The sequence below is a fragment of the Equus asinus genome, chromosome 1 (assembly GCF_041296235.1).
Source record: "Equus asinus isolate D_3611 breed Donkey chromosome 1, EquAss-T2T_v2, whole genome shotgun sequence".
NCBI lineage: Eukaryota > Metazoa > Chordata > Mammalia > Perissodactyla > Equidae > Equus > Equus asinus.
Window position 1 is genome coordinate 28,134,833 of NC_091790.1, and position 27,701 is coordinate 28,162,533.

A 27,701-nucleotide genomic window follows, 5' to 3' on the forward strand; every position below is an offset into this window, starting at 1 on the left:
ATATTAGTCTCTCAGTCCTCTTTTTAATATATTTAATCTTCTTATTAGCCTTTGTGACAGCATCTTAACTTAGTGTGACACCTTCATTGAACCTGGTATGGCACTTTTCGCTCTCTCTAGGAAGGGCCGTTTCTGGCATTGACCTCGTCGTTATTACACCCAGGGAGCATGGAATATTAATGTTTTCTCAGTTCAGTAGGTTTGCTTGGTATTCCATTGTTTTCAGCACATACAGCTGGGTGATATGTGTCTCCGGTTTAGTGGGGGAGGGGAGGACTCTGAAGAAATAGGAGATGCTCTGTATGGGCCAGCCCTTGGGAGTCTTCTGCAGACGTGGCACTACTCTGAGCCTCATATTTATCCACTTGCCAAGATACTTTACCTTTCTCTTCGCTATTTGTATGCACCCAAATATAAACAGTTAGTACAGCCAAAAAGTTCCTGTAGGAAAGGAGGCTTCTCCTAATAACCTCACTCTATTCATTGCCTAACATGATGCCATGGACCTTTTCAGACATGGACCTTTCAGGGGGTCCATAAAACAACTTCTTGCCTGTTCCTGGTATGTATTGTGGGGCACCTTAGAGATTTGCTTTTTCTTCTCTGTCTGCCATTGTCTCCATCTTCTTATAGGGCTTTGTTACCCCAGGCTGGATTTGATAACAGCTAACTTGCTCCCAATTCCCAGTCCCTCCTTGATGTTATTCCCAATCTTTCCAGAGCACGGTCTCATATGATAGTTCCTGGCCTCTGGAAGTACAGGGTCTCCCAACTGACCATCTTATAAATTCCAGACCCTTCCGCCTGCTTCACATCTATCTGAATATATGTTAAAAGGAGGTGTATCATACCGAGGAAATTGTCTAAAATTCAAGATAAGTTTCCTGATAGGCCGTATTTAATTCATTCAACAGACTTATGGAGAATATGAATTGGGCTATTGCCTGTGTAGGAGACTATATATAGACAAGTAAGATTTGGCATTCCCTTAAGAAGCTTGGAGTCTAGTAGGGAAGAAAGACATGTAAACAAAAAATTACAATATAAGCCTGTGTGTGTGTGTGTGTGTGTATGTGTGTGTGTGTGTGTGTGTGTGTGTGTGTGTTGGTTTTCCCCAGAGAAGGAAGTGAGCACATATTCCTCTACAGGGGTTAGAAGTCACTAGGGAAGAGATGATTAAATTGGGTCTTGAAGGACAACTAAATGTTTGTTAGGTGTGGTAAACAAAAGATTCCAAAGGATATTTGAGGTAAAGGAATTAGCATGTTTAGTGTCAGAGTCTTGAAACTAAGGGAGAGATTTGATGGAATTGAAATCACAGGATTGGAGAAGGAGAGGGAGGGAAATGACAAGGACAGGCTTGGTTTCTAATTTAAGACAGGAGAGAGCTTGAGGGCAAAGCACTCCTCAAATAGAAGAGAGTCTAGGAGAATGATGAGTTTGGAGTCTGTTGGTAAAATGCATTTCAGTATGGAGCTCCAATCTGTGTTAGGATCCAGCAAGATCAGAATCTGTTACAGAGATCGTAAAGCTGAAGTTCAGATAGCAGATCCACATGAAGAAGGGATCCTGAAGAAACCGTAGCCAGCACTAGACACCGAGAAACAGGAAAAGATGAAGCTGTGGTCAGGGCCTAGGTCAATCATTGGTCTATGGCAGAGTGAGACCTGTTTCCTAGGGAAAGGGTCACCATGCATTTGCTATGTTAAAGAAGAACAACGTGGAATGTCAGATCCTGAGAAATAGGACAAGTTGCTCTGGAGAGTGCTGATTGAAGGGCCACATCACGTGTGGGTAAGCTTTTTGACTAAGACCCGAAGGCCAGGTTGTTTTCAGTCTTGTGGTGTTTAACTTACTTTTGTATTAGCCTTGAACTTCTGGAGCTTATGTTCATTTACTTTTAGTAAAATTTGGGGTTTTTTTCCCGAAGAAAAATAGGACATAAATTAGACTTAAATGGTTTTTTTGGAGATAAAATAGCTCTTAAAAATTTTGCGTTTTGATGAGATGAGTTTAAATGAACGAAATGCAATCAAATGAACAGCCCTTAAAATACAGTATGTGTGAAAAATCAAATCATGACTACTTAGAGCAAAACGTTTAAGGCTTTATTATATTGAAACTATTTGAAAAAATATTCCGAATGATGAACTAATAGAATATGTGATCAGGTTTTATAATTTAAAACTGACTCTCCCTTTTTCATGGATGTATTACTTTCTTTTCTATATACAATTACCATAAATATATTGTTCTCAAAACAAAGTCATCATTTTAAAACCAGTGTTGTTATTCCAATTATAAAAAATATTTATACTTTGTTTAAATATGTATAAAAATTTTAAAAATTCAAAAAAGATAATAAAGATCACATTTATGTCCACATATAAGAGATAGCTACTAAACTTTTGTTCTAGAACTGTCTAGATCATTTTAGGTATGCATGTGTATGTGTGTGCATGGGCGTGCGTGTGTGCACACACACACACACCCCTTTTTTGTAATTCATATATTTTTTTAATGGCATCAGACCTTTTTTTTTAAGATTGGCACCTAAGCTAACAACTGTTGCCAATCTTCTTTTTATTTTCTGCTTTTTCCTCTCAGATCCCCCCAGTACGTAGTTGCATACTTTTAGTTGTGGGTCCTTCTAGTTGTGGCATGTGAGACACCCCCTAAGCATGGCCTGATGAGCAGTTCTGTGTCCCTGCCCAGAATCCAAACTGGTGAAACCCTGGGCCACCGAAGCGGAGCACATGAACTTAACCACTCGGCCACGGGGCTGGCCCCTGTAATTCACATTTTTACCAAAAAAGAGGCTTATATATTATGTCTGTATACTATTTTGTACATTTTTTCACTTTATAACAAATTAACATTTGGATTTTGGATTACTATTCTTAATGGCTAAATAATATTTTATTTATTTGTCTTAGTATTTCCTCAGATAAATCCGTCTGAGTTAAATTGCTGGTTTAAAGAACATATTTAAAACGTTGACATGCATTTATTACCAAATGGCCTTCTGAATGGGTTTTTATGTTCCTGCCAGCAGTATGCAGGAGTGCTTATGTTTGCAGACCCTCATCAACACTGATGTTAGTTTCCTTTAGTCTTTGCCAATTTTATAAGCCAAAATGATATCTTATTCTTTTCTGTGTGATTTAATTGAATTTTCCCCTATATTATTGGTCATCTTTATTTTTCTTGAGTTATCTGTTTATACCTTTGCTTATGTTTTATTTGTGTTTCATGTTAGTTTATCAAAGCTTTTTATAGATTAGAGATACAACTCTGTCTGCCTTTGGCTTATGATTATTTTTCCACTTGGTAATTTATCTTTTCATTTGCATTCGTGTGTTTTGGCATACTGAAATTTTAAAGATTTGGGTAGTAAATCTGTCATCATTTTTTCCTTTATGTTTTTTCTTTAGGGTCATGCTTAAAAATGAAAAGCATTTATTTTTGCAGCTTTTCTTGCATTTGGACGACAGAAGCAGCCCACAAACTGATGGTTAAATCTTTTGTTACCAAGATACCCCATGGGCTGTCAAATCCTCTGTCTCAGTTCTCTTCTTATTCAGAATCTACAATAAGTAGTCATTTTTTAAAGAGAAGAAATGACTATCTAGGACAGTCTGTGAGTTTCCACCTTCAATCTGGATGTTTAACATTGGGTTATTTTCTTTCTCTGTCTGTAGCTTGACTCTTATTCACATTAGTGGCGTCCCTAGTACAGTGTTGATTTTGTCTTCCTAACATCCAATCTTCTTGTTTATTTTTCAGTGTTTCTAGATAGCATGCTATTTCAGATTTGACTTATTAATAATTATGTGTGGGGCTGGCCCCGTGGCCGAGTGGTTAAGTTCGCGCGCTCCGCTGCAAGAAGCGGCCAGTGTTTCGTTGGTTCGAATCCTGGGCGCGGACATGGCACTGCTCATCAAACCACGCTGAGGCAGCGTCCCACATGCCACAACTAGAAGGACCCACAACGAAGAATATACAACTATGTACCGGGGGGCTTTGGGGAGAAAAAGGAAAAAATAAAATCTTAAAAAAAAAAAAAAAAAAAAAAAAAAATAATTATGTGTAACTCTCTGAGCATATCTGGGATGATCTCGCCTTCCTATTGTATTTTAAAAGTGAGTCAACAGAGGGGACTGCATGTGCAAAGGTGCATAGATGAGAAAGAACATTGTATGTGGGGAAACTGGAAATTAGGATGTGGTTTCTGCAGAGGGCACAAAAGATGTAGACTGAGGACTGAGGCTGAAGGAGGAAGTAAGGTTCAAGCCATTCATGGTCTCATAAACCTAATAGGGAGGTTGAACCTCATTAGAAAAGCAATGGGACGAAGAAAGTTTTTTCCCAAGGGAAGAGACACAAATCAAGATTTATCTTTTGTGGCTACAGTATGCAAAACTGAATGGAGCTGAATGGAGAGTATTATGGTCTAGAGGGCACAGATTATATAGAGATTATATATATATGTGTACATACACACACGGGTCGGGGCAGATAGGAATGGAATTGATAGAGAAGGAGATATGACTATTAAAATGTAGAAACAGTAGTATCACTTGAATTAGTTCTAAAAGCAGGTTGTGTCATTAGTGCTGTGGAGTGGATTCCAACTCCAAGCAACCCTGTATCCAGCAGAGCAACCCCTGCACGGTCTTTCTGCACCATCCTCTCACCTTCCAGTGCTGTATCAGACACTGCTGCTATTCATAGGGTTTTCATGGTCAATTTATTTGGAAGTGGATGGCCAGGTCCTTTTTCCTAGTCTGTCTTAGTCTGGAAGCTCTGCTGAAACCTGTCCACCATGGGTGACCCTGCTGGTATTTGAAATCCTGGCAGCATAATTTTCATCATTGCAGCAACACGCAGCCACCACAGTGTGACAACTGACAGACAAGTGATATGGTTCCCTAATAGGGAAAGGAGCCCAGGCTGCTTTAGTAAGAGTGCCAAATCTTAACCGCTAGTCCACCGGGGCACGTATAACTCATTTAATTCAAATCACTGAAATAAAGAAGAGTAAACAGACAATGAGCAGGACAACAGACTTAGTAGGAGTCAGCTGGGACTAGCTGGAGGGTTGTCACCCTGAAAAGGTTTAAAAGGTGGAAGAATTGGAATATGGTACTATCCTCAAGGAAGGAGATAGTATATATGCGTGGGAATGCTGGAAGTCTGCAGACAGTCTGGAAGATCTCCAAGTTGGCTCCTGGCCCTGAGATTGTTAGGGGGAGAAACACAAGCAGCCTTGCTAGACCGAGAGAAGCAGTATCCTCATTGGAGAGCCTGGATAAAAAGGGTGTGTTCACTAAGAATAATGGTGTCGAGGCTGAACTTTAAGGTAAGCCTGTATTTCATTTTGCAGAATTGCTCATTTGAATGAGTGATTCAGATTCCCACGGCTCAGGACTCTGTTTTGGAATCTGCCTAAATATATGAAACATTACAGAGATGGAAAATGAAGCACCCAGAAGGCGAAAGAAATATTTGTAAATAAAATTAATAGAGATGATTTTGAGAAAGGTAGGCAATTAAAAGACAATTTTTTAGATATTCTGTAATACTTATGTCTGACAAGTAAGATTTTAATGAAGCATTTCTATTTCTTTTTATTGAATATGCATGGGTTTATTAATGAAGGGGTTTTGACACACAGACAACAAGTGCAAAGAAGTACTTAGGGCAAGGGGAAGCTATTGGGTCACACACAGTTTTGTGATGTCAGTTGCACAGTTACATATGTCCACTGGGACATATGGTAGGGTTTGTATAAATATTTTTAAAATAAATGGATGGATAATATATGTCTATATAATGAGTATCATAAACCGTGATTTCTTGATTCATCTTACTGAAAGACCTAGTAAGATTCCTTTAATGCTTTTCTTTCAAAAGAATTGATAACACTTTTCTTTCTCAGGTAGGACGTTTGTAGTTAAATAAGGACACTTTGAAAGGAATATTAGTGCCCCCAATACTATAAAAACTGATATTTTGCCCCGTGAGGATGTTTCAGTCACTCTACCTAGTGACAAAATTAAGGATGTCTGTCTACATATGGCCCCTCAGGGCCTTAATTCGGATGCTTTGACAATTGTGCTACTCCATTATCTTCATTCTACAGAAGACAAAACTGAAGTAAGAGGAGGTTAAGTGGCTCCTGCTGCATCACAAAGCAAATTAATGTCAGAGCTCAGTTTCAAATCTTCTTGTGTAAGTCTTGGATATGTTTGTAGCCATAGATTCTTTTTCGTGAGTATTAAGTGTTTATTCTGCAGTAGTATATAAACATGTCCAATAAAACCTGAGTTCTTTAATTTTATGCAAGAGATCATAGCAAGGAATAATTCAAGATACGGATTTTTCTGGAAAATTTAACTTTTTCAGCATGGCACACTGAAGGCCTAGGTTATGTTCTGACCTTCTGCACCACCCATGTGGACATTCAAAGCCACACACGCGGCAGATGAGATAATTCATAAAGGACACAATAGAGGACAATATCCAGAGTACAGGTGCCGAGATTAAGGCTGGACAGAAGGAAGGCTAGCTTTCCTACTAAAGCAGAGGGGAGGTGGACTGCACTGGTGCTGAGGGAAGTGGATTGGGAGGGGCAGAGAAGGGGGTCCTTTCTGACCCATGACCTGTGTGCTCCCAGTGGAGTAGGAAGCAAGATCTCTTTTGGGGCCTGACTTCGTGAGATTGGCTGTTGATGGATTAAAATGACTATAATGTTACCACATTACTAACTCAGCCTGTGAGATGATCTGTTCTGCAGATATATTGTGTTTCTAGAGGGCTACACACCTACGATTTGGTGACCAAAGAGACCACATAGAGCCTGAGCTGAATGATGCTGGGCGTGGCTGCTCATGTTCTTCGTCTAATTGTACTTTGTTCTGTTTGCTCTTTACCTAGAACCTGCAGCCACAGACCAAATACCACCTAAAGTATCTGCAGGAAAGCTACAGTGCCTCTATATAATCCCCACGCTTATATTCTTTACAAATGCAACAGAAGGTGCATCATCTATAATCTGAAGCAGAGCTATGTATGTTTCCATTCAATCAATATCCGGTGCCTACTAAAACCAGGCTCTGGAAATAGAGGTTCCTGCTTTTAAAGAGTGTAAAGACAGATGGGAAATGGTGCAAACAATGAACAGATCAAAAAAATAAATAAGAATTTTAGATAACAATGTGTCGTGAAGACAACAGGGCAATATGATAAGTAAAAGATGCTCAGTGTGGTGTGAATCTAGATTGTTGTATCAGGGAAGGCCTCCCAGAGGAAGTAACTCTAAAGCTGAGCTCTGATTGGCAAGGAGCAGGAAGCCATGGTATTTCAGGGAGGTGGGAGGAGTAAGACTGGAGGCCTCAAGGCAGGCTGTTGTGAAAAGAAAGAGCCAGTGTAGCTGGACTTAGTGAGGAAGAGGCCAACAGGACATGAGGTCAGGGAGTGCCATCAGCGCCCAGAAGGTGCCATGACCCTGAGTTCTTGGGGAAGAGTGGGTATTCAGTCTAAGGGCAATGGGATGCAGCTGAAAGATTTTAAGCAGAGTTATGGTCTAATCTGAATTAAAATTTAAAGGATCCCTCCAGTTACTGTGTGAAGAATTAATTATGAATGGTAGGAAGCTGTTTCAGTAGGCCAGGGGAGATGATGTCTTTGACCAAGTGGGAGTTGCAGAGAGGGACAAAATGGATGAATTCAGGACATACTAATGAGGTAAATAGGCTGCCTGTTGATTGACTAGATATGAGAGGCAAAGTGAGAGTCAAGGATGACTCCTAGGATTGTTGGCTTTTTGTTTTAGAATAGCTTTTCTCAATAAGTAAAATAAAATGAATCCATCATATAGTAGTCATTGAATGTTTATCAGTCATCTTTAGGCATCTTTATTATGAACATTTCATAGATGATGACACTTGGCCTGTGGGCCACCTTCCCAAGGTCAGTCAGATGAGGAGTATGAAGCTGGCAGAGGAACCAGGTCACCCTGAGTTGGTTCAGAACCTACCTCTCGTCCACTCAGTCATGATGACCCTATAAATATGGCCTTGGATGTCAAGAGAAACCCTATCTCTTCCTCTGCCCTTTAGCCCCGGAGATGGGTAGCATCTCACAGGTGGCTTGGCAGGCTGGTGTCCCTCTGAGAATGGAACAGGGGCTAATGCGCTGTCCTCAGGTGGACTGGACTGTCCTCTGACCTCTTCTATATGCAGGGCCTTCCTCAGGGTCCCACAGTGACTCGATTGGAGGAATGCCTGGGATGACCAGAAGACTCTCAGAGCAAGACCCTGAATACTTGCTTTATCTTCTGGGCTTTTTGACATCACAGAGGGGAGAGCTATTCAGACTGGTCACTTCCTCACTCTGATTGGGTAAAGAGCTGAAAAATGGTCAAGATACACTAGTTGCTTAATCTTCACTTTGCATCTGGAATATCTGGATTTTTTTCCTCTGGTTTTTGTTTTTTGTAATTTAAGCAATTCTGTACTTCTAGGTCATCTATATTTTTATTATAGTTGTTCTTACAGGAACTTTTGAATTTAATGCTCTGAAATGATATTATAGGGCGATAAGTCTCACTTTTGTGGTTAAATATTTTATTGATAATGCTCAGTAATTAATTATCTGCTCTCCTGGTTCTCTTCGTATTTCTCTTGCTATTTATCCTGCGTGCCTTTTCTGGACTCTTCTTTCCTATTTGACATACGTATCTTAGGTGGTTTCAGCTCTGCTCTTATTCTAACACACAAATATGCTGATGCTGAGTCTTAGCTTGCTGCCAAGCTTCTCCGTGATGCCAGCTCATAATGCCTGCCTGCTGGATACTTCCACCTAGATGTCCCACAGACACTTCAAATTTGTCTAAAATCATCATCTTTTCCCCTGAATCAGTTACTGCTTTCTCACTTGGCGAGGCCACATGTACCCAGGCCTCCACACTGAGTTTTCCATGTCTTAGCTTTCTCAGCTAGTCTCTGCATTCAACCAGTCACAAATTTTACCTACTGAAAGTTTCTCAAAGCACTTTTTTTCTCTTTTTTTCCCCTACCACTGGCCCTGGTCTGATTCTGTATCACCTTTTAACTAGATTCTTTTTAACTAGTTAGCTAATTGCTTTCTGCCTTCAGTCCTCCTCTTAAATACCTACTCCACCGATATAAAAATTTACCTATAAAATGGAAAATATGACTGTGGCATTCCCATGCTTAAAACTGTTTAATAGCCACCATCGCCCAAAGAATAAAGCCCAAGCTTCTTAATATGTAAGCCCCTCCACAGTCTGGCCATCCTTCCACCCAGTTTTGTCTTGACCTCTCTGTGAAGTTGAGACTGAAGCATTATCAACATCAACCTGAGTGTGTTACACACACCCTGCGCTGTTTCTCGCCCTTAAGCCCTGCTCCCACCCATCCTCTTTGCTGCTTCTTTTGTCCCATCTGGTTAAATACCATCAATTAAGGCTCACTTCGGCATTACCTTTTATAAAGTCTTTCCTGGTACCTGGAAATGCTCTCTGTTTTATCCTCATTATTATTCCATGTTAGCGCCTTAACGCCCAGTGGGATGTCTCCTGCTGCATGGACTTTAATGTTTCGTAATTGTCTGTTTGTCTGTTTGCTTCTCCCTCTGGGCTTTAATTGAGGGCATTTTATTCATCTTAGTGAAGTTTCTGAAAAAAAGTAGGCATTCCATAAATAGACGTTGATTAAATTGAATGAATAAATGTTGGCACTTAAATATTTATGCCACTTTTTGGTAATGCATTAATAGAATCATTGAATGACTGCTCTTTTGAAATAATCACGAATATATTGTTAGACTGTGATTTTTAACCCAAGATTATAATATATGTATTATTTCTAGTTATGAAGCTAGTGTAGTCAAGTAAACTTTTTAAAGGGTTTTTACTGCACTCAGGCACAAAGAATAATCTTTGGGTCCTTCTCTTAACTCAATGAAGTGCTGTCTTTGAAACCTAATTGTCACCTCTTCATTAATGAGTATAGTAGGGGAAAGGAATTCACTGTTGATGTAGTTGACAAGTATGTCTATCCCTTCCAGTCATCACATTAATAGAGAATGAAATACATATAAATAGAAGTTTAATAGTAATGGTCTCAAATGTTAATTGAATTTACTTCTTATGATCTCCTAGTTGTGGTTGGTTAGACAACTCATTTTATGTGTAAGAGAGCTAAGACTAGAGAAGTTAGTCATGGTCACAAACTGGGTCACAATAATTTGACCAACTTAGATCATTAGAGACATTTACATTCCAAAACCTTTCTTTCTCATATATGGGAAAGTATTAGTCTCCTATTAAATTTCAATCTCTGTTAACAAAGTGTCTGACAACCAACTGTCACTAGGATGTGTGTTCCTTCTCGGTAAGGAATGTTTGTAAGGAATAAGGGGCTGAGATGCAGGTGGCAATGCTTTAAAAAATAACTGCGAATGTATGGAAGAAAGCACAAAAATGCACAGTCTATATTTTTGAGGTTTACAGTGGCCGTTAACTTTTTATATTGCCCCAATAACTAAAAGACCTCAGGAGATAAGGCTTTGGCTTTTACCAGTGGTTCCAGCTGTAAGAGAAACACCTGAGCTGGGATGAGTCAGGACCATTCATAACTACAGCACATCTTCCTGGATGTTAGTTACACTCAGATGGGATGGGGGAAGGGGGAAGATGGTGTGTGTGTCCACGCGTTTTTTAAGGTTTTAATCAAACAAAAATATTTCCCCACAAATCAGCTTAATGGCCTGTCACAGTTTGTATCATATGTTTTATTTACAAATATAATGTTCTTATTTTCCATTCCCCCTATAGTGAGTTTCCTGGTAACAAAAACATTTTGGAGTTCAAAATGTTCATATAACTTACCAATTGCCTTTTAAAGTACAAAAGTTTCAAATTATATGTTTTTCAGCGGAGAATTTCATCAGTATTTGAGAATAAGAAAATTAAAGCATTTGCTTAAAAATCAATAAAAATATGTAAAATAATATGAGGTATCCAGAATAGTTTGAAATTTTTAAGGCTGTGTCATAAATGACATCTTCTCTGAGAGTCCACATAATAAACTGGCTAATAACGACGAAGGCATAATACTCACAATAGAGGTAAGTGACTTTTTAAGTGTGGCAGTCACAGCCTTTATGACTAATTTTAAAGGCCTTCAGAATTCTCCCAAACCAGGATTTTACTGAAGATTTTCACATTGGGTAAAAGGAATTGTTCAGTTTTCTGTTGTCCTGACTTCTGTCCGGGCAATGTTAAGGGTTTCTTGAGTATGGGCAGTAATACACTCATTATACTCATAGTGTGAAGACAGTGCCTTTCTGTACAATATTGCTTGGATATCAAAAAAATGTATAGGGGGCCGGCCCGGTGGCAGAGCAGTTAAGTGCACACGTTCCACTTCGGCGGCCCGGGGTTCGTCAGTTCGGATCCCGGGTGTGGACATGGCACCACTTGGCAAGCCATGCTGTGGCAGGCGTCCCACATATAAAGTAGAGGATGATGGGCACGGGCATTAGCTCAGGGCCAGTCTTCCTCAGCAAAAAGAGGAGGATTGGCAGCAGGTGTTAGCTCATGGCTAATCTTCCTCAAAAAAAAAAAAAGTATGTATTCTTGTTTAAATTTAGTCTCTTCTTATCTGCTTTGTTCCCTCAAATCGGGCAGGTATTCGCCTTTCTTTGTCATATACCCCAGGATGGTAGTGTCACAGAATGACTCATGCACTAGGGTGCTTTGCCCTAGCAGGGCTGAATCTAGTCCTCAGTTTACCTCGTAACTGCAATTCTGCATCATGATCACGTCTATTCTACTCTTTTTTTTTCAGCTACATGTTCAACGTGATACACAAGAGGAAAACAAGAAGGCCTCTGCTAAACTTAAAAACACACACACACACACACACACACAAAATTTGAGTGGTTATTGCTTCATTTCCTCTACTTGCCCCCGGTCACCTCTGATCTAAGCTGCTTCCAACCTGAGTTTCTGAGACATTTCACAAAGGACTCATAGTCGTAAATAGATAATCTAGTATGCAATAGGCCTGAGATTTTTTTCCAGGTTATTACATGTATTACTTACCTATTGCTGTGTAGCAAATTACCACAAACTTATTGGCTTAACACAATACTCATGTTGTTATAGTTGTGAATTGTATCCATGCACTCAAATTTAACAACTGCCCTTTTTGTAACTGAGAAAGATTTGGTATAAAATCCCAGAATTCTTATTAGACTAATAATCTTTTTGACTTACCCTAAAAAATGCTTCCATTTTTTGTTTGTTTACTTTGAGTTTTGTATTCAGCTATAGAAAATTGACTGTAACTGTGGAACTGTAATGGAATAATGTTTAAAAATAAAACTGCGAAAATTTTTGTTTTCTTGTGTTTTCACCTAATTGTGTGACACTAACACCTTTCATAGGAAGACGGCGTATCTTGAGTATATCTGGAAAAATAAAACTGAGCTATCTCAGCAATCGTGGTTTTCTTCAGTGTAGTTGATACCTATTACTGGTAAAAAGCTAGTAGCAAGAAAGCTTATAATTGGATAATGCCTAATAGTTTTTCTTTACCTAGTTAATTAGTGTAAATTTCTCTCTGGTTTTCATTAGGAAGGATTTCATGAATATAATTACTGGGAAAGCTGGGATATTTTTTAATTTTTAAATTTGGCATCCCAGTAAAGTCTTGCTTTAAAGAATACTTTAGTGATTGGATTAGAAATGAATTAATTTTATTTGATGTATTTCAAAATGATAAGATCAGAATTGATTTAAAACATCTATTTTATATTACTCTAAGGGCCATTTTAAATTCCTTTTTACCTAAATATCTGTAGCCATTATTGACTTTTGCAAATCATTTCCCACGTCTTTGCAATGGGGGCACCACATACTGAGCTAGACACCAGCCTGTGGGCCTTTCCTACTTGGTTCTTTGTTGCTTATGGCTGAAAAGCCTGTTAAAAACATAGTCCCTTCCATATAAAAGGAGGCTAATAAATGATTTTTGAGATGGATCTGTAAAAGGTGTAGCTGAGAATTCGTCCTTTCTACAAAGTCCCCCAGATAATTATATTCCATTATTTCTCTTGAAGATTTATCCATTCTGCTTTTGCAATTCTTTTTCCATGATCTGCAAATCCATTGTTAAATTCCCAGTCTCATTTTAGAACATTTCTACCACGGCTTCCATTTCTCGTGAGGCCTTCCCGAGGTGAGGCAGCTTTAATCTCACACGTGCCTGCCTCCGGTTTGGGTAGGGAGGTCATGTTGTGCTTTCTCGGTGGTACCAACCAGACTAGCACTCCCATCCCTCTTGTAAAACTCCTGAGCTTCATGCCATTTCTCTCTACGAGGCTCTCCTTCATACTACTGTTATCTCTTAACCTTCTTGTACCTCACTAAACCCATATCCCCCACTCATTGAAGATTTATCACCTCTCCCATTCTCTGCTCCAACTTCCGTCAGTTTTCTTGGGAGTTCTTCATTTACACTAGTAATCCACTCAGTATCCTCAGTCTTAGTTCCTTGATCTACTCATCGCCAACGAGCTTTTCTTTGCTCTACCTAAACATCCGCTCTCAGGGTATCAGAGTCAGACTGGATTTTGTCATCAGCAGAAACTTTTCTGCCTCCAAAATTACCAACTCAAACATTCTCATCTCTGACAACAGCTCTTATTAACTTTCACAAAAGTTCCGTTAACTTTCTCACTCCATTAACTTTCACAAAAACAGTTATTTCAACCTCCCTGAGACTCATTCATCGACTTATCACTTTCTCGCTCTTCCCCAGCCTTTTGTGTCTTTACTTGTGTCTTTATCCTCCCCACGTTCTATAGTGCATCATTTGTTCACTTTGCTTCAGCTGCTCTTTCCCACTCTCTTTTTATTGCACTTTCTAAGCAGATTCATACCTTCAAATGATCTTGGTAATCTATCCTTTCTGTTTTTGTTCTCATGAAGCTTTAAGGTTATTTTTTGGCTGGGGGGGGGGGGTTGTAGTAAACAACATTTGGGTAAACAGAGGACACCATAAGGTCACAATCAGCAGATGGCTCTCCATCTTACCAGGATGTTACCAGGATTTGCAAAGTAAGCATGAGTTGTCAACTTTCTGTAGGTACCATTTTATACCTTGTCGTTGGTTCTCAGGCCTGACACTCCTTTTGCCTAATGACTTCTCCTTATACTTCACTGAGATTTAAGAAGACGACACAGAGCACGTCCTCCTTCTTCCCGCCTGTTTGTTGGGAAACATCTCTCTCCCTCTCCCAGATGCCAGGACCTCTACACCTGCTTTGGGCCTTCATCTCTTGGCCTTATCAAAGACTTCGCTCCTTTAGTTGGTCACCTTTCCCTGAATCATTAGCCTTTCTCTGTTTTCCCCTATACACAATCATGTATGGTAGCATCCGCCTTTTAAAAATCTTACCTGACCCACACTCATTTCTCTACTTCTTGCTCCATTTCTTTCTTCACCTCTACTCTTTACTTCCCTGAAACTCTTTCAAGGTCATCAAAACCTTTGGATGTTGCCAAACCCAGTTAGCTACTTCTCTCTTTTTTTCTTACTTACCACTTACCAGCATTTAGCACTGTTGCTCACCCCTACTTGCTGAAACATTCCTTTCTTTCTTCTGAGAACCTCATTTTCCTCCTAGAACCTCATTTTCCTCCTGGTTCTTTCTGCTTAGCTGCCTTTTCTGGCTTGAATCTAACCAACTTCTAAATATTGAAGTTCCTCATAGCTTTGCACTGAGTTCTCTTTCTTTTCTCTTTATATTACATCCCCATGGCCTTAAAAACCATCTATATGCTAATAACTCCCAAATGTGTATGTTGAGCTTGGATCTCTCCTCAGTGTTTCTTTCTCATTTATCCAAATTACTTACCTGACAACTCCATGTGGGTGGTTCTCAAACATCTCAAGCTTAATACATTCAAAGATAAACTCTTGCTTTTTCCCATGGAAACCTATTTCTCCACAAATCCAGTCTGTCTCTGTAAATGACACCTCACTCTACCTGACTGCTGAAATAAAAAACCTGATTGATTTTTTTCTTCTGCCCCCTCCCACATGCAATCCATCCATAAGATGGTTGATTTAGCATCCAAGTACATCTTCTATTGCTTGTGTTACTGCAGTAACCCACTTATGGTACCTTGCTTTCTCTCTTGCCACTCACTAATAGAGCGGTCAGAGTCATCTTGTTAAAACGTAAGTTGGATCCCTTCACTTCCCTGCTAAAATCCCTTTATTACCCCTACATTGCACTTAGTGATTTAAATCATTACTCTTGACCTACATAGCCATGGGTGACCCAGTCTCTGTCTTTGTTCTTCACCCCTGCCTGTGGTCACTGCAGTCTAGTCATCTGGTTTTCGGTTTGTGGAACAAACCAGACTTGGGTAGTTTGTCCTCTTCCCTTTGGAATGTTCTTTTCTTCTCTCTTTCCATGGCTGGGTTCTTTTTATTCAAGTTTCCATCCACAGCTCATCTCTGATTTACTTCCCTAATAACTCTTTCTCTCTAGGATACCCAGTTATTCTTGACCATAGCATCATTTCTACTTCCTTCATAGCACTCTATATTTTATAATGATTGATGAGCGTACTTGCTTATGTATTATCTGTGTCTTCACTAGACCTAAGTTCTATCACCACATGCCTGCTGCTGAACACTTATCAAGCATTTAATTTGTAATTGTTGAATGAATAACTTAATCTGTCAATCTCCACAACAAATGAAATATTCAAGGATTGTGGGAAATAACAAGAAAAGATGGTCTGTTTCTTCAAGTAGCTCACAAATATGTGTAACAATGACTAGCCAAGAGCTTTCACATGAATTTGTTCTGCCCTCAACAAAAATAGAATCATCTTCTGGGTAGTTCCTACACAAATGTCTTCATTTCATAAAAATTGAGTCATACACTTTAAGTTGTGTACTTTTCTGTAATATGGTTGTACCTTTTAATTAAAATTTATATACAAAAGAAAAAAAAGGGAAAGGGGGAAAATGCCAAAAATTACTTGCCCAATTTTCTACAGTGAAGCCTTATTTTTTATAATCAGGAGGACTACTACTGATTTTTTAAGAAAAAAAGAAATTGTCTCTGAATAACTGTATGTTTAGGGGGAAAAAAAAAGCATTGTTTGTTCTCATTCTTCTTTTGTTCATAATACTGTTTTTGAGCTCTTATTTTACAAGTTTCTAATGCTTTAATAAACTTCCCTAAATTCGATTTAGCTTGTTATAGACTGCAAATTGGATAGAGTTTTCAGACATTGGTCTGACCAATGATGTTTACACCTGGGAGAATTAGTACATAGTTTTGCAATTTGTATTCCCACATGCATATTCTCTATCAAATTTTCTGCTTGGACTGTTTCACCTGGCAGACCTGAATCTTAAGAGAATCTCACCTGCATGTGTGTCCCACAGACTACTCTGAAGAGGGGAACATTTCCTAATGCTTATTATAAGCATCAAATCACTAGATCATTAAAGGAGCTGGTAAGAAGAGTCTTGAAATTACATACATAGAAGAATCTGTCATCACGCTTGGGCCCATATGATATCCTCTTAGTATAAGTCCTAGAGATTTGCCAAGTATGAGTGACGTATGAGCAGAGACCAGTCAACCCAAGGCCTCCCTACTGATAATCTACCTGCTGTTCAAGGTCTGAAGTCAACTCCATCATGACATGCCATTCCATTTGGTTACTAGACGTGGCACTCTCGCAATGTGATATGCAGGAAAGTGTTTCTGGTCTCCAGAAAACTTCTGAAACACATATCTTAGGCATCTTTGTAAAAAACTTGAATATGGTCTTATGTTATTGCATATCTACCAGAAACTTGAAGCCTTCTGTTTAAGACCTAATGTATACCTAGGTATTAATAAAATGGACTTTAGAAGTAGCTCTACTGGAATAGACTGTAGCAGGTAAAGTTTTTATCATGTAGAGGGAGAGCCACCCATCTGGGCCTGGGAATTTACATCTTCCTAGCGTAGTGTTTAACCACTGACAAGGGGGGGGATGTTTTCTCTAGCTCCTCCTACCTCCCATCCCCTGTCGTCTACGCCCCCCCCCCCCCCCCCCACGCCCCAATCAGGACAACTCCAAGGGGTGTCTCCAGAGTTCCCTTTGGGAATGAGCCAAAGTTCTTCTCACAAGAGTTTACCTGATGACACACCCTTGTTGGGCTTACTTCCCTTCCCTGTCCCATTCCCTGACTCCTTATTTGTTTCTTTCTTAGGGAACCCTTCCTAATAAATCACTTTCACGTAGAGTCTGCTTCTAGGAAATCCAACCTAAGACAGGCTTCTTTCTACCTGGAGACTGAACTTATTGTGATGATCGTTTATAATCCTTTGACTTTTAACTACATAGTATATATTGTTTTAGTTCTTATTTTATCCTTTATAATACCATGATCATTTGAACAACCTTAACCCCACATTAATCTTTCTTTATTTTCTATTTGTAAAGATGTTGTTGGGAACCATTAGCTGAAATTTTACCACCTCTGTGAAACCTCAGACAAATGGTGAGACAAATTTAGTCTCATCATCCTCTGTGCTCTTTGTCTTTTTGTTTTATATTAATCCCTATTAAAGAAATTGTCACATTATATTACTGTTAGTTCTACCTTCTCAGATAGTCTGTTGTTTCCTCAATGGCAGAACTCAGGTTTTATTTCATGTTTGCAAATGTATAGAAACTGGTGGTTAGTATTAAAAGTTAAGTGAATAAATATATAATTATATGAGCACATCAGTTCATCTAGAGATAACATGTTGAGGGTACTGTTGTGTAAATTTTATAATATCTGAGAAATAACCAATAGCAGGGCTATCAATCATTTTTCTATTTCTCAAAACAGATTTGATGAAAACCTCCTATGGGTATGGTTTGATGGGAAATCTCTTTATCTCAGAGGACAAAAATTCACCTACCTCTTGTCAAGGATTATCATTTACCTTTCCTAGTCAGCAGGAAGATGAGGGAAGTGAGAGGACTCGGAAATGCACCTGAGAGCTATTTACCAAATGCCAATTTTAAAATGTCAGATCATTTAACTTGAAATGATTGCCATACGAAATAACCCATGAAACAGCTCTTGGTCTTTCTGAAATTTTGAATCATTATTAGCGTGGTTCATAAAGAAATTTGCACCTGAGCTCATTAATGCTGAAGCTCAAATAGCTTTCAAATTAAAGTATCTTTTAGCTTACATAGGGACAGCCATGCTTCCAAAAGAAATCCATAATTATAAAAATCTGTCTCCACGGATTGTATCAGAATCATCGAACTAGTATTTGCAGAAGAAATGAAGCATTATTTGAATGTCACTGGTTTCTAGAGGTAGAAATGGGATTATATGTTTAACTTGGGGAATTCATGTTCCTGGGTCCAGGTTTAAGACTGATCTTTGTGTTTGACATTGATGTATAATTTCCTCTTGGGGAATATAGGCAGAGACCTAAAACATGCATTTGTATTCTTTTGAATGTTAAAAAAACCCATCAGTCAGAGAGTTAGTAGGGCTGCCTTCCAGTCATAGGAGGGAGGGTGATGATGTTTCAATCCATGTCAACTTCATGTCGTTGGAGACAAGCCTAATGAGGAATGGTGGGAGAGCCTGGGTGTGGGGTTCAAGACTAGTTTTGGGTTGGTTAGCATGGTTTTGCATTAACTGTGACTTTGGGGATGCCACTTAATTTTTCTGGGCTTCATTTATCCCTTCTATTAAGTGGGAAAAAAATAACTCCTGCGTACTTCAATCAGAGGATTTTTGTAAATATCCAATTTGGTCATAGTTGTGAAAGTCCTTTGAAATAAATAGTGTAAAGAACTATAGGGATCTAAAATATTATTTTCATCTTTGATAAAATTTGGCTGTAATATGAGAAAAGTCTTAGTAAAGTCTGCAATGCCCTCATTAAATGCTGCCAGCATAACTAATTTCTTATACAACATATAGGTTATAAACATGGGTTTATCATAGCTTTGTTGTAATTTATTTTTCTTTTGGTTTGTGCTTGTTCTTTGAGGAAGATGGAAAAAAAATTCTGTAATGATGTGTATGAGAAACATAATAGGCAAGACTCATTAAGCCAAAAAGTTTCTGATTGAACTCTAGCATCTGGGAAATTCAGCATCTGCTATCAGTTGAATGTTTTGATTGGCATATGTTTGGCATTTGTCATATTGAGACACTCAAAGCACTGAGCTGTAATGGAATAGCAAGCCCCTCGGTAGAAACAAATGGAAACTGTTTTATCATTAACCCAATGAAATAAACTCTGATAAAAACTATGAATAATGCAAACAGAGGCAAGTGAGAAAAAAGTCAGGATCAAGGGGAAAGTGATATTTTCCTAATGAGTCTCTTGGTTGGTGGTTTTTTTTGTTTTTGTTTTTATCTGACACTTATATTCACTGTATTTCAGTGAGGCATGTATTTTGCTTCTGTTCAATGAAAGGGGACATCAATTTAATATAGGAAATAGTGTATTTTAAATGGCTGTATTTCTTTGGCCTAATTATGGGATCAAATATGCATATACTTTTGCATGGTAATTGGTATCATCTTAGATTTAACTTTTAAATTTTTTTTAAAAATTTAGATAACTGAGAATAACTGTTGTTACTTGTGTGCTATGGAAGATACTTCTACTGATGAATGGACGATATAGGAACCCAAATTCTATTTAAACTTCTCACCTTTAATAAGGATCCTGAACTAACTTATCTACGTTCATCCTAAATTTTTCAATCTTCCAGCATGGTATTCATTTGCCATTGTTTGCCCGCATCTATTGTTCTCCCAATTGCCAATTCTGAGGAGAAAATTTCAGACTCTTTTTCTCTATTTTTTTCCTCTGGTAGGTTATACTTATCAAACATGTTTTAAAAGTTGAAGAGAAAAAAGTGATAAAATCTGTGATTAATCCAAAGTTAATTATTTTAGTGTCATCTGACATTAATTACATTCCCTATACATTAGAGTAATAGATGTAATCCCATAAGTTTTAAAAAAAATTATCTGTATTAGAATGACGTACATGTAATTATAACCTGAAATGTTTTCCTCACATATAAGAAAAAAGTTAATATGATTCCTACATTAAGCACATTTAAAATCCAAGTAACGGATGGGAAAATGGGCAAAAACCATGGTAAGAGACTTATTTGAGCCCCTTAAATCCCTGTCTCTCTCTTTGGTTTACCTTTTTAGGGAAATGAAGCAAATTCTTATTCTGGCAGTCCACATAAATTGAAACCAATATTTTTTCTAGACAACTTGAGCCTGGCATTGGAACACTAGGACAATCTAGATTTTAAACTGAATTTTGAGGTAGCACAGGAGAGAACATTTTTTGGATACATTAAAAGTTAGAAGACAACAAAGAAAAATATAAGATCACTACTTATCGGACTAGGAAAACAAATGTCACTGAGATGGATGAAGTTTTAATACCTACAACTTTGCTTCCGTCGTCACAAGTGTGTATGATTTCAAACAAAGCTCTTCTATTCCACCATACTATAGAATTAGGATAACTTTTATTGTCAGTTAAATCACAAAACATCCACCTTCTCCCCACTGCCCCTTTCAAATATTGTAGAATGGCTCTTAAATTTTGTGTTATTAGCACACTTAGGTTCCTAAATGACATGGTTTTGCATCAGTTTTGTTTGTGTAGGAGTGCTGTAGTCGATTATACTCAGTGCAATGACATTAACTGGCATCTCTGTTTGTCCTTTGGTTTGTGTTCTCTTATGAGTGTCTATACTTACATGGCTATACATTAGTTATGTACTGCCTATTTCATGTGCATCTATGCATTTAGGAATATAACAGATTTCTTTCCTTGGACAATTGCTTAACATTTTTGTTCATGATTCACATGAAGACCTAGAAGTCACACCACATTTATAGATGGTACAGATCTAGAAAGGAGAGCTAATACAAGAGAAACAGCATCCAAAACCAAATGATGGCGATAAGCTGGAACAATAGTTGAAACTGAAATTGGACTTATTGGGGGTGAAATTAAAGGTTTGATTTCTAGCTTAAAAACGTGATGTTGTCCAATTACAGGCTCCAGGATGAGTGCCTGGACAAAAGTTAAGGTAACAGAAATTCTATGACTCGAGGTTAACCATATGCTCAGTGGGGCCAGAGGCATGAAGTGCGGTTGTAATAATAGTCTTGGACTAGGTTAGTTGAAGGATGACAGGGTCCAAAAAATTGAAAGTATTACATAATTCTCTCTTCTTCTACTTAATAATGAGCACTTTTTTGCTGAGCTGATTGGAGAGGGGAGAAGCTTAGAAGAAAAGAGTTTAGAAGAACTTCGAAGAACAGAGGCTACTTGGGTTTGGGATTGGGCTGGTGGATGGGGGTTCCTCAGGAGATCAGCCACAGGCAGGGACAGGACCTTGGAGGGAAAAATGGAGAGAAGAAAAGATCTGAGAAAAAACTGGGCAGAGGATGTTTTCTGCTGGTGAGACTACACTGGGCAAAGGTGCTAAGGTGGCCCAAGAAGCTTGAATTATAAAAGTATGCTTTCCTGACCATCCCATTGTACTCACCTTGTTGTTTCAATCTGAACTTTTGTTCCTGGTGTTGAGCTTTGCATTTTAAAGGACACAGAAAAAGCTAGAGCTTTTCCAGTAGAGGAAAATTGGGATGCAGTGCTGTTTGAAAATTGTAATGGGAAGGGCTTCTGACTGAAGTGGAAATGTTTAATTTGGAGAAGGAAAGACCAGGGGACATGGCTGACTATCTTCTGTTATTTGTGGCACTGTCACCTGGAAAGAGGTGTCAGTTGATTCACTGTTGCCAGAGGAGCAGTCCTTGTGGAGGCGGTCCTTGGGTCAGTAAGAAGAAGGATGCTCCGAGTGACTAGAGCTGTCCATGCCTGCATAAGGGCGCCTGAGCAGCACAAGAGATGTCCCAGCAGGTGAATGAAGGTGCTGAGGCTCAGGAATGTTAAGTGGTGATGAGTGGTCAAATAAGGGTTTGATCCTGGATCTGTTTAACTCCAAAGCTCTTGTTCCTTACCCATCATGTTGTCTCTGAGAATGAACCAACATCGCAATATTAAACTCTCATGTTGAAATGTCACATGTTAAACATTTACATCAAACGTATTTTTAAAATAGATTTAGGAAGCAGTGTATTTTAATGGTTAAGACATAGGCATTGAATTAATCAGACACAAGTTAAAATCTCAATTCTGCCTGTTATTAACTGTGTCACCCTTGGGCAAGTTACTTAACTTCTCTGGGCTCCAGTTCACCTGTACAGTATTTACCTCACAGGCTGTTTTGAGGATTAAGTAAGATCACGTACAGAGGAAACACCCAATATCAGTGGTTTCTGTTAGTGTAGTATATCGTAGATACCGGAACAGTAAAGGAACAGGGATGGAATACTAAGTAATATCCGTAAAAGAAGGTCCTGAACTGAAAGTATTTAGCATCATTGGATTAATTCTTGCATTTTTTATCGGGGTTTCCTTAGCTTCCTGCAACATGAGGATTCGGGGACCTGCTATATGATATAACAGGGGCAGTGAGCTAATGTTTGACATGGCCCTCATTTTAACAAACTCCCCAAACTCACCAGCCTTCTATGTTAGCAGACTCCAAGGGCACAGGAATCATTAGTTAGATCAATCACAAGGACAGTCGTAGGATTGTCAGTACTCATGCAATTCGTCAGTTTGCCCATTACTAGCCAGCCACTGAATGTCTGCATATCTCAGCAGCTATAGGGACTTAACTCTCTTGCTGAGCGGAAACTGGACAGTTCAGTTTCTAACACTTCTGTTTAAGGTTATTCCTTCTTCCCTCTTCTGTCCTGGTTGTTTAGCATCAGCGGCTGCACGGATGATGGCTGCTTTTTGTAGTGGCTAGGTGGCTAATAATATACAAATAGGGATTGGATACCAAACTGTTAGGGATTCAGGAGCACTGTGTTTTCAAAGTAGTCTTTGGGCCAACCTCAGCTTGACTGCCTGGGGACCAAAAACATGCAAATTCCTGGGCCTCAAGCTCACTGAATTAGAATTCATTCCTTCTGATGGGGAAGCCTGGGGATTTTTATCTAACGGTCACCCTATGAAATTCTTTTATCCTCCAACTTTGAGTGCCCCTCATGGCTTTCCCATCTCATGCAGACTGGGGTCCAAAGCCTGAACCCTTGCAGAAAGTCTTCCTATGGCTCCCTCCCTGGCTCATTGCAGCCCAGCCCCACCAGCCCTTGGCTGCTCCTCAGACAGGGCAAGTGCTCCTTTGGGTCTCTGTGCCCTTGAACTTGCTCTTCTCTAAGTTACTGCATGGCTGTCACCCTCACCTCTTAGGTCTTCCTTGAATTTTTGCCTTCCCATTGAGGCCATCCCTGGCCACCCTATATACAACTAACGTGCTTCCCTCCCCGCCTATCACATTCTCCACTCGTGAGGTTTATTTAGCTTGTGTCTGTCTCCCCACAAAAGGGCAAATCTTTCTGCTGTTTTGTTCATTTTTGGACTGCCAGAGCCAAGACCGACATCTGGCACCTAGTAGGTACTAAGTATATGAAAGAATGAGAAGAGTAGCATAAAAAAGAATGCCATTGTGCAGGGAAACTTGGAAGATTGGGTTCAAAGATTTCTAAAGACCTCTTTGATTCTAATCCTATACTTCCCAGTTATGCTGGGTTGTAATTTGTAACTATTATGAAAGATTAAAAATGGTGAAAAATTTAGACACATGGATATCAACAACTTAGAGATTGCTTTCTGTATATTTCAAATATATATTTATCCAGATCACTGGATAGGTATGTAGAGAATTTCTAGGCCCTTTTCTCCCATTTTTAATTTTATAGATTCTATTATTATCTTTTATTATGTAATGTAGTATGTGATTGGTCATTAAGTCAGTGGTTAATGACTTGTGTCATTTAGAAATTTTTATGCACCTTCTTATCCATACAAATAATACAGAGATAGGTGATAAATAAAATATTGTTTATTTTCATTCCTATAATTAAAGTAGCAATTGATAATCTCCTATTATAATATCAGCTTGAGGAAACTACATTTGATTTATATTGTTTCAGCTTTTGGCACCTTTTCCAGGATTGTCTCCTGCCTACTATATTATTAAGGTTTCAATGAATATTGATGGTGTCCTGGAATTTATGTAAATTCTCCACAAGTTTTTTTTGAGAAACAACTCTTTACGTAGGTGGGAAATTATGATAGTATTTCTTATATTTTGGTTTTAATTTACATCTTTTGAGTGTATCCTTTGTAATATTTCACTATTTAATTTGAGACTTACTAATCACCATTAAAAATAGCATAGCTGCAAAATTCAGTGTCAGCAGCCCAGTATTTTCTTGACATAGATGTTGACAGGGATTTTCTTCTGTTGTTGGAGGAATATAAGAATGTAGTTCACAAGCAATTAAGCTGTGATTCAAGCAAGCTGCATTTTTTTTACCAAGTCTGATGTTTAATGTATTTCCATGAGACTTCTGGAATCTGAGTCTGGAACAAAGGAAATGTATTCCTGTTTATAGATATTCTGTGATATAAATCCCCAAATTGTTGCTGCTGATCTCTTAATAGTTTTTCCTTAAGACAAAGAAGCTCAGGTGCAATAGAGAGGAGAGAATTTACTAGGAGAATTTAAAACTGAAATCAATCTTGGTATGGAAAGATGAAAGGAAAATTGCCGTATACATGACATGAACAATTATGTAATAGCATTGTCCAGTTTTCCCAAATATTAATTTACCCATGTGTCTAATTTTCTACGAGAAGAGAATTACAGAATCCTTATTTTCCTGTGAGAAATTTTTCTGGAAATAAAGATACAAATGTTAGTTAAAAAATTCCCTATATGTCCATTCTTATTAATAAAAAAAAATTCCTTACTTACAGAAAGACTGAAATACATTTTGCAGCTCTGGCCAAAGCCACACTTTGTAAGTGATTTGCCATTGCATTAATATGTCCCCAGGTTTCTATTTTTACTGATGCTTCTGTTTAGAATTAAGTGGATCCGTCTTCATATTTCCTCCTCAGCCCCACTGTAATTGACCTGGCAGTTTGCCACACTGCAGCCCAGGAGTAATCGTTTGGAGAGGATATCCTGCCTCCCATTTGACTGACAGGACAAGCCCTGTTTTAAAATCACTGTCATGTGCTTTTTATCAGTAAATAACACCCATGTTGCAGGGCATGTACAGTGCAATAGACAGCTCTGTCTTTTTAATGTGCTTTCTCCCTGGCAGAGGCAAGTGACTAAAGACAATCAAGGCTTCATCTACTTGTAAAGGTCCTTCATGCTGAGGACAGTGCTTGTTGCAATCCAACATAATCATAGGAGTTTTTCACCTCATTACAAGAGAGCCACGTATACACTGCAAAGGTCAGCTGATCTCAAGTTAAGTAGGCTGGTTTCCCACATGTTGTCATCTCCTGCTAGATTCTGTCTAGATTCAATGTTTTTAGCTATATTAAAATGCAAAAACATGGGCTCAGTCTAGAAAGTACTGACTACTGGATGCATTTCTATACCACATAGCATACCAAACTTTGTGCCACTTTTTCATTAAAGTAAGTCATTTTAGCTTGATGTACAGTGATGGTTTTAAGTTGGGTTGGCCTTAGATATTTAGATATTTCTGGTTTGATTTTTGAAATTACATTTTGCTCTTAATGAACTGTTATGAAAGACATCTATTAATTTGTGAAGATGATAATATTTATAGCAGTATCTAAAGAATCCTGTAGCAGCTGCCTAGTGGATGTTTGGGAGTAATGTATTTTATTAAGAGTCTCTTTAAAAGTAGACATAACCAAGAGAGAAAGGCAAGCCCTGGAATAGACCACACAATGATGCTTGATGATTTGTTTTTTCACCTATTACATAAGTGCTCCCTATAAATATGAAAGTATTACGCTCATATGCAGGTTACAAGGCCATAGGGAAAGTATGGTTGACATAGAGACAGATGCTTCCAATAAAGAGAACAGGAGATGAGAAAAGACGAAGCATTAACAGAAGGTGGACTTAGAAACAGGGCTGTGAAAAGAATAGAAGAAGTCATCTATTTCAAACACTGTCTTATTCCAGGAAGGATTCTGTCTGGCTGGAATACAGGGTCCCAGAAAGGGGAACATGGAGGTAAAGTTACAAAGCTAAGGAGATCCCTGGGGGTAGGAGGGCTTTGAGGAGCTAAGGAGTGCGAACTTGAGCAGATGCACTGGGAGGGATGTTATCACATGTACTGTAGAGAGGTAAAAAGGCATCAGGGTAGGCAACTGTGGGTTTAAATTTGGGAGACAGTTTGAGACCATCCAGCAAGGGAGAGGGTACATGAGGAGGAAAGAGATATAAAATATCACATAAGTAAAATTGATACTCTTGGTCACTTTTCAGGCATGAGAATAGGATATGTGGTGACATTTATAGGACATGTTGGGGTTTACTGCCTGAGGTGCTAGTGAGATATCAGATTATACTCTGTAGGCATTTGGGAAATATGGAATTGGAGATAGGCTGGAAGGGATAACAGAGAAATTTCCACTTATTGATTGGCTACCATGTGTCAGGTATTTTGCTATTTAATAGTTGTGAAAGCTCCCCAGGTGAATCTCATGTGCAGCCAGGGTTGGAAACTGGGTAACCAAATCCTTCAGTATAATTAGTTCAGGCAATTACTGTTTGAAGCCAGGCTCCCTCCTAAAACTTTTCTGAGAGATTTATGAGAATCTTTTCAAAGTAGTTTTTTAGAAGTGATAAAATATCAAATATAATTGATAGAAAACTGTAAAATACCAAGAACATGCCATTTTCCTTGGCCTGCAACCATGTATTTCTTGATTTTTATGTAAGTGGTATGTATGCGTGTGTGTGTGTGTGTGTGTACTATATAAAATTTGGAGAAAAAAATCAATGCAGTTTTGCACATTGTGTTACATTTTAGTTTTTTCTACAGAAACTTTGCGTTTCTATAATTGAACATAGGTTTCAAAAAGCATGCTTTTTCAGGCCAGCCCTGTGGTGCTCTGCTTTGGTGGCCCAGAGTTTCACTGGTTCGGATCCTGGGCATGGACCTAGCACTGCTCATCAAGCCACACTGAGGTGGCGTCCCACATAGCACAACTAGAGTATATAGCACTGTGTACTGGGTGGCTTTGGAGAGAAGAAGAAGAAGAAAAAAAGATTGCCAACAGATGTTAGCTCACGGCCAATCTTTAAAAAAAAAAGTGTGCTTTTTCCTAATTCTTGCAGTTCTCTAAAAGGAACACTCAGACATTGCACAATGAAAGAATATATCTCTAAGGTGGATGATAGGGCATATCTAGTGTCATCTACTTCAGGGAAAGAATTCTGGCATTATTTTAAATAATGGTCTGACTCTTCTTAGAATTAGTTGATGTTTTTCAGCAAAAAAGTGCATTCTTACATATCAAAGTTGAGATTCTAGAAACATAAGTCATATTTCAATTAATTTTGCACCGCCTTGAAAGTCTCTAAATCACACCAGTTCTGAGAATGTGCTTAAAGAGCATGAAGACTTCTACAAAAGGCAATTCCAAACTTACCTTTGGTT

The 27,701-nt window shown here is 38.6% G+C and overlaps 1 protein-coding gene across 15 annotated transcripts in view; it reads left to right on the forward strand.

Annotated features, from left to right (window-relative positions):
* Nucleotides 1-27,701, forward strand: part of PRKN (parkin RBR E3 ubiquitin protein ligase) — a 1,201,475-nt gene that overhangs the window by 138,151 nt on the left and 1,035,623 nt on the right. The window contains exon 1 of one of the 15 annotated variants that reach the window (XM_070520651.1): nucleotides 4,909-5,362. The exons of the other annotated variants lie outside the window; for them this stretch is intronic. The gene's annotated coding sequence lies outside the window, so the exon portion shown is untranslated. Of the gene's footprint in view, nucleotides 1-4,908; nucleotides 5,363-27,701 lie in introns of those variants that run through there. 15 annotated transcript variants of the gene reach the window in all.